The sequence below is a fragment of the Talpa occidentalis genome, unplaced genomic scaffold, assembly GCF_014898055.3.
Source record: "Talpa occidentalis isolate TD23 unplaced genomic scaffold, MPIMG_talOcc4v2.1 talOcc4.7, whole genome shotgun sequence".
Classification (NCBI taxonomy): domain Eukaryota; kingdom Metazoa; phylum Chordata; class Mammalia; order Eulipotyphla; family Talpidae; genus Talpa; species Talpa occidentalis.
In genome coordinates this window covers 74173008-74180255 of record NW_023605083.1, presented here as the reverse complement: position 1 = coordinate 74180255, position 7248 = coordinate 74173008, and the positions used below count along the sequence as shown (strand labels likewise).

The following is a 7248-nucleotide window of genomic DNA, read 5'->3' as shown; positions in this document are numbered from 1 at the left end:
ACCCAGCATTCTAGTTCCATTTTGGATACTGAAAGTGCTTTAATTTATGGAAGAAAGTGATTGATTTGAAATCTTCCTTTTTCAACAGATTAGTTGAATCCATCTTTGCAGATTAGTCCTTCATGACAATAGAAACCAGATTTTTGTGGCAAGGGACTTTTTGGGAATTCCATCTTACTTCTGGATATAGATCTTTTTCCAAAGCTGTAAACTTCTTTTTATCACAGGTGGCAGCACTAACATGCTCAGTCCCATATGCACAAAGCATATGTTTCAAAAAGCATGTCAAACAGCTCTCACTTAATTCAAAGCCGTGTCAGGTTTTGAATCTCTTGAATCACAGAGGCCCATGTCCACCTGTATGCAAAGGAACTGAAATAAAATGGTTACTTCTTGGAGAATTTGAGGATTAGGCAGCTGCCCAGATTAGAATGGTTACCTGGTAGACTGGAGGGTGGATTGGGCTGGGAAGTCTGAGACAAGTTAGCACTTTTGTGCAAGTTTCTGGTACCAAAAAGGAAGGATTTTTGAAAGGGAAGGGAGTAATGTTTCCTAAGCAACTACTATATGCCTAACTTTTATTTGTTTTTCATTTCATCTCATTTAATGATGAAGCTACCAAAAAAATCTGCCTGTTTAGAAAACATGGCCTGAGGAGAAAAAAACCCAAAATTGAAGTTAAAAAATTTCCCCTGTCCCTGGAAGGGAATTCAAGTAATTATACCATTCAAGTAATTATACCATTACCATTCATATGTACTAGGCATTGAGGCTAGGCTATATGTGCTAGGCTAGGCTATAGGCTAAGCACAGTACATAGAGTATGTCATTTCATCCTCACGAAAGTCCAAGCACATAGGGTTCTGAGGTCCAAGTTCAGTCACTTAAAAGGGCAACAATCCTTGGAACGGGTTTGTTGCTAGAACACAGGTGTTGTGTAAGCCACAGCTAAACTAAACCAAAATGAGAAAGAAAAAGACTGATACCAACATCATCATTACTGGACATGTCAATTCCACTCAGTCCACCCCTGCTGGTCCTCTGATCCACAAATGTGGACTCCACGAAAACCACTGAAAATTTTGAGAAGGAGGCTGCTGAGATGGGGAAAGGTGCCCTCCATTCCTGGGTCTTGAATAAGCTGAAAGCGTAATTGGGCATGGTATTACCATCAGTATCTCCCTATGGAAATTTGAAACCAGCTAGCATGATGTGCCCATCATTGATGACAGACTTTATCAAAAACATGATTACAGGCACATCTCAGGCTGACTGTGCTGTCCTAGTTGTGGCAGCTTGTGTCCCTACATCTGAAGCCGCTATTTCCAAGAGTGGACAGACCGTGAGCATGCCCTTCTGCCTTGCACACTGGGTGTAAAACAACTAATTGTTGGTGTTAATAAAATGGATTCCACTGAGCAACCCTACAGCCAGAAGAGATATGAGGAAATCATTAAGGAAGTCACTACCTACATTAAGAAAATTGGCTACAATCCCAGCAGCATTGTGCCAATTTCTGGTTGGAATGTTGGCAGTGAGCTGGAGCCAAGTGCTAATATGCCTTGGTTCAAGGGATGGAAACTCACTTTAAAGATGACATTGCCAGAGGGACCTGCTGCTTGAAGCCCTTGATCGCATTCTGCTACCAACTCACCCAACAAACCACTAGGCCTGCCCCTTCAGGGCATCTACAAAATTGGGGCTTTAGGGACTGCCCCTGTGGGCTGAGTTGAGACTGGGGTTCTCAAACCGGAATGGTGGTCACCTTTGCTCCAGTCAGTGTTACAACTTTGGTAAAATCTATGAAAATAGGCCTTCCTGGTGGCACGAGGGTCTAAGTCTCAGCACTATCAAGCTATTACCAGCCACTGCAGCATGAGTTCCATCTCCCACCTGGGAGCTACCCATATGGTGCAGCAGACCTCTCCTGCCTTAGCCTGCTGCTCCCCTCAGCAATGTATTTCAGTAGATCCACCTGTTCTGCTCCCCACTTTGTCTCTGGTGAATCCTCTCATTCCCTTCTGCATCTTTGGCTTACACCCCAGTTCTTATATGCATAAATAAATAAATAAAATATCTTTAAAAAAAAATCTGTGGAAATGCACCAGGAGGCTTTGAGGGAAGCTCTTCCTGAGGACAGTGTGGGTTTCAGTGTCATCAGAGATGTTCATCATGGCAGTGTGACTGGTGACAGCAAAAATGCCCACCCATAGAAGCAGCTGGCTTCATAGCTTGGGTGTGTATTCTGCACCATCCTGACTAAATCAGCACTGGATATGTACCTGTGCTACGTCGTCATCCAGCTACATTGCTTGCAAATTTGTTTAGCTGAAAAAGATTGATTGTCATTCTGAGAAAAGGCTGGAAGATGGCCCCAAATTCTCAAAATCTGGTGATGCTGCCATAGTTGCTATGGTTCCTGGTGAGCCCACGTGTGCTGAGAGCTCCTCTCTGTCCTCCTCTGGGACACATTGCTATTCATGACTTGACATAGCCAGCTGTGTCATGGAGTGTTTTGCATTTTTTCTCCTGTATATATTTATGGTTTCACATCTGACATTCAAGTCTTTGACTTTTGTTGAGAGATATTAATCTAGTTTTATTCCTTTGCCCCTGGCAGTCCAGTTTTCCCAGCGCCTTTTATTGAGGAGGCTTTCCTTGTTCCAGTAAATGTTCTTTGCTCCTTTGTTGTAGATTAGTGGACCATGTATGTATATTTTTACTTCTGGGCTTTCAATTCAATTCAATATGGCCTGTATGTCTGTTTTTGTTCCAGTACCAGGCTGTTTTAATTATTATAGTTTTGCACTGTAATTTGAAGTCTGAGTGTAATAGACTGTCAGGAGAGCTTTAGCTATTTGGGGGTTTTTGTGATTCCATATGAATTTTGTTATTCCATATGAAATTCAGCAATATTTGTTCTTTGAAGAATGTCATTGAGCCCCTCCTATCAAGAGTAATTACATTCTTAATGTCAACGACTCACTGTTTCTAGCTGTTTAAACTAAAATCAAACTTACATTTGTCAGAACAGCTCTCAGAGAGTAGAATCTGTTGGGAAGCTTCCCTAGTTCAAACCCTCACTATTTTTGAAACCACTATTTTTCATTTTACAGAGTTTTTACTAAGAAATAATCTTTCTATCTGAATAACCTAGCTATGTGGTAAGTATCTAATAACAGAGAGGGGTAGGGGAAAATTTTCCCTCCTCCCCATACCTTAAAAAATACATTGAAATTTCTAACTCCTAGTACTTTAGAGTGTGAGATCTTATTTGAAAACAGTGCCTCAACAGATGTAATCAATAAAATAAGGCCACAAGTGTGGACCTAACACAGCCCATAGGCGACCCACTGGTGTCCCATAAAATAGGGAAATTTAGGTACAGACATAGGCATGCACTGAGGAAAGACTCTGTGAAAGGGTACAGGGAGAAGGCCATGTGAGATGCAGGATTGCAGTGATACAAGTCCAGGAATCCCAGAATGCCAGCAAATTGCTGGAAGCTAGGAAGAAAGGAGCGAGCTTCCACTGCAGGTTTGGGAAGGAATATGACCCTGTTGACACCTTTAATTTGGGACTTCTAAGAACTGTTTGGCAGTGTTTTTGATATTCTAAGTCATCCATTTTGTCATTGTAGGCCTAGCAAACTACTACAACTACCTATACCTAACCTTCATAAAATACACATTTAGAATGAACTAAGATTGGGAATTTCTGTCATCTGCATAATAGTGTATCATTGTATTTCCCCAGTGTCCTACGTGTTTGTCTAGACCCTTGAAATTCTCCATCAAGAGGTGAATTCTAAATTCCCTCCCCTTAAATCTAGATGGGTTGTGACTCTCTTTGGATGCTAACATTTGAGACAGCTTCCACTGTCCTGGTTCTTGAATTTGTCCCAGAGCCTGGAATTGACATGTGAACCATCCTAGTATCTTGAGTCCACCATGCCCTGAGGATGTCCAAACTCTCCCAAATGCAGCAACCTCATGGAGACACAAGATTCCATGGAGAAAGATGCCTAGGCAGCATCAGATGTTCCAATCCCCCTGCAGTTTATTTCAAACACTATCCCCTTGAAGAAGCCCTGAGTCAGAGTTGCCTAGCCAACACTTCTAGGATTTCTGATCCACAGAAACCTTAAGAGAGAACAGAATGATTATCATCTTAAAAGCTCCTAAGTTTTGGGAAAATCTGTGACACAACAGTAGAGAACTAGAAAAGCTAGTGTACCAGGTTTATTGCATAGGTTACTTTCTTTTAATTGCTATTTTAAAAAATGAATTGTGTTATTACTTATGATTAAATGTATTTCTATTTAGAGCAGATAGAATGTAGCTACAAAATCTTACTGACTTAAGATAATAGGATTTATTTCTTTCTCACTGAAAATCCCATGTGGCTGTCACAGGGTGGGGGGACCTCCTCAAAACAGTGACTCAGGGATCCTTATTCCTTCTACCTATGTCTCTGCTTAGCCTTGCTCTCCTTGGGGTTCTCTGCTGTGGCTTGTATGTACAGATGGCCAGAGAGAGAAGAAGACCATGTGGAATATTTTAGGGGCAAATAATGCAAGTGGCACAGATCATTTTGGTCTCCATTCCACTGGCGAGAACTAGTTGGGATGTACAGATTTACTGTGCACGCAGGAAGAAAAAGTAAGAATGTTGGCAGCATAGCAGTAACTCTGCCACACCCACATACAGGGCCATAGAATCTCAGAATATCACGGTGCTGGAAGAGACCTGAGAGATCCGCTTCTCCATGAAATCCATTTGCATTGTGATCCCAGAGTGACTTAAAATGCAGTTTTTTGCGGGGGCTACCTGCTGAGTCAATGGCAGGAAGCGGGTTCTAGGAAACTACATTTTAACCACATTCCCACAACAGTATATGCTAAGATTAGAGACCCACAGATAACAAAGCTATCCAGAGACAGGACCTCTATACTTTTCCTCCAGTCCCCCATATCCTGAGGCCAGAGCTGGAGTTAGAGGCCTGTGTGCTGAGATTATTCAGTCCTTACTAGACCTTCTCCTAGGGCTTTGTGTCATGCTAGGTCATGACCCTCAGGGTGTGCCATGGCTGAGCATACTGGGCTCCTGAATTGTTCCATAGTCTCTTGTCTACCTTTATATTTACTTGCTCTGTGACATCAAATGAAGAAATCTGACAAGGAAGAATCATAACATTTGCTGTGAAATGCCCTGTCAGGTGTTGTTAGCTAATAGCCAAGACTCCTCCACAGGTTCCATTATGACCAGACCTAGTCAGATGCAGGTTCCATTACATCCTGAACAACCCCTAGCAAGAGTCAGAGATCCTGAAAAGTGTTTTTATTTAGAAATTGGAACCCTATAATCATTTCCCTTATGATACTCTAAGGTCCACTTTGTTTTTAAAGCTGTGATGTCTCTTAATTACATCTCTTATGGTTGACTTTTAGGGGAGACATTGGTGGTATGGGAAAGAACCTCCATAATTTCTTGCTCTTTGGGTGAAAATAGTCCAATGCTAATTAGCATGCATTTCACACAATTTTCATGATAATGAGATAATTTATAACACTCTGACTCAAAGACTTAATAAAGGAGGTTAGACTTGCTTTCTAAATTTGCTACACAGATTGCTCATCTCCCTCCATCAATCTCACTTCTCTTAAGCAAAATGTAAAATCGGGAGCAAAGAGTGAAAGTGACTTGTTAATGTTATTGTCACAAGCATTTGTGTTCTTTTTTTAAGAATGTATGTTAAAGTGCCTATGTGAAAACAGTCAAGTCCCTTTCTACTTCCTGAGACTTAGGGGCCTTAATGGGATATATTATCAAATGATGCTTATTGTGCTCCCAAACCTTTGTAAAATCATTTAGTTTTAATTATTTTGGTTAGTAACTAAAGTATAAGTAGAGTTTCTTGACTTACACATCTGTCTTCCATAGCGATGTGAGGGAGGACATATATATGTAGGGTCTTCAAGGTGGCAGTTTCAAAACCAGTGATGGGTATAAGGCCTGTGACAAGGGAGAGGAGGGGGGACTTCCCATGTCCAAGATTCCTTCCTTACTCATTGTTCCTTGGCCTCTTATTCTCTACAGGGTGTCTCACCTTCCAGGCTCTCTCCACACCACACGGAGTTTCCCAGTGATCACAGTTCTTACATAAGGGCTTCAAGAGGCAGGATGTGCAGGGCCTGTGAGGAAGCACAGCAGGGATGGCAGTGCCACTTCTGCTTTGCATTTTGGTCAAAGAAGTCCTGTCCACATTGAAGAGGATGTAGGTGCAGGTTCAATATCAGTGTGCAGAAGGGCATGTGGCATGACATCTACTATACCATCTTTGGAAAATGCATTGTGCCTCAATGGGCCATGTAGCTGACTTGCCAGGCCACAGAGCATGTTCCTTCCCAACACCACAGTCACCATCACCAAGTGGGTTCTTGAAGTGACCATGGTGGGAATATGACCCCTCAGGAATGGGCCTTGTCCCACCCTAACCGCAGAAAGCCTGTTGTTAAACCCAGACCAGCATAGCACTGCTGCTGTGGAATACTTTTACTTTAAGCCAAATGGTAAGAAAGTACATTGAGGGCCCCAAAGCTGTAACTGACCTGGAACATTAGAATAATCCTTGGGGTGTTCCTTATTTACAGACAAGAATCCTAGAATCCATGAGGTTAGGTAAGTTGTCAAGATTTCAGTTGGGGGCTTCTTACCCTCTACCATCCTGGCTCGTAGAGCCTGAACCTACAGAAGAATGAACTCTTCCCTTGTCCTGCAGGAAGCTCAGGTTAGATGTGAGGGAATAAAGCTAACCAAAGGAGAGTAACCAAAACCTCACCTGGGGCATTGAGAATGTTCCTAGGAAGAACTCTGGCTTCTTAAATGCCCCAAGCTGTTTGGGCACTGGAAGATTCATCCCAACTACAGGCAACCCAAATCCTAGTCATTTGTCTTTGTCAGAGAACTTACTGGTGTCTTAAAGAACCCAAACAATGTGTGTGAGTGAAGGAGAGTGGGGAAGCAGCTGGAAAGAGGGCAGAGGAAGGAAAGGCTAGCACTGGACCCATATTTATAGGTGTACCCCCTTCCTGGGTGTGCAGAGTTTAGGGCCAAGTCAGTGGGCTTAAGGGGAGCAGTAGGGAAGTGGGCTTCATGTTGGAGCCTGCTCTGGGGACGCTAGGTTGGCATTCCACAGGAATGGGCCTCACCAGCCTGCCAGACCTGCCAGGTGTTTCACATATATTGA

General features: G+C 42.6%; 1 pseudogene; it reads left to right on the top strand.

Annotated features, from left to right (window-relative positions):
- Positions 1-963: 963 nt before the first annotated feature.
- LOC119230794 (elongation factor 1-alpha 1-like) lies at positions 964-2494 on the top strand (annotated as a pseudogene).
- Positions 2495-7248: the final 4754 nt, after the last annotated feature.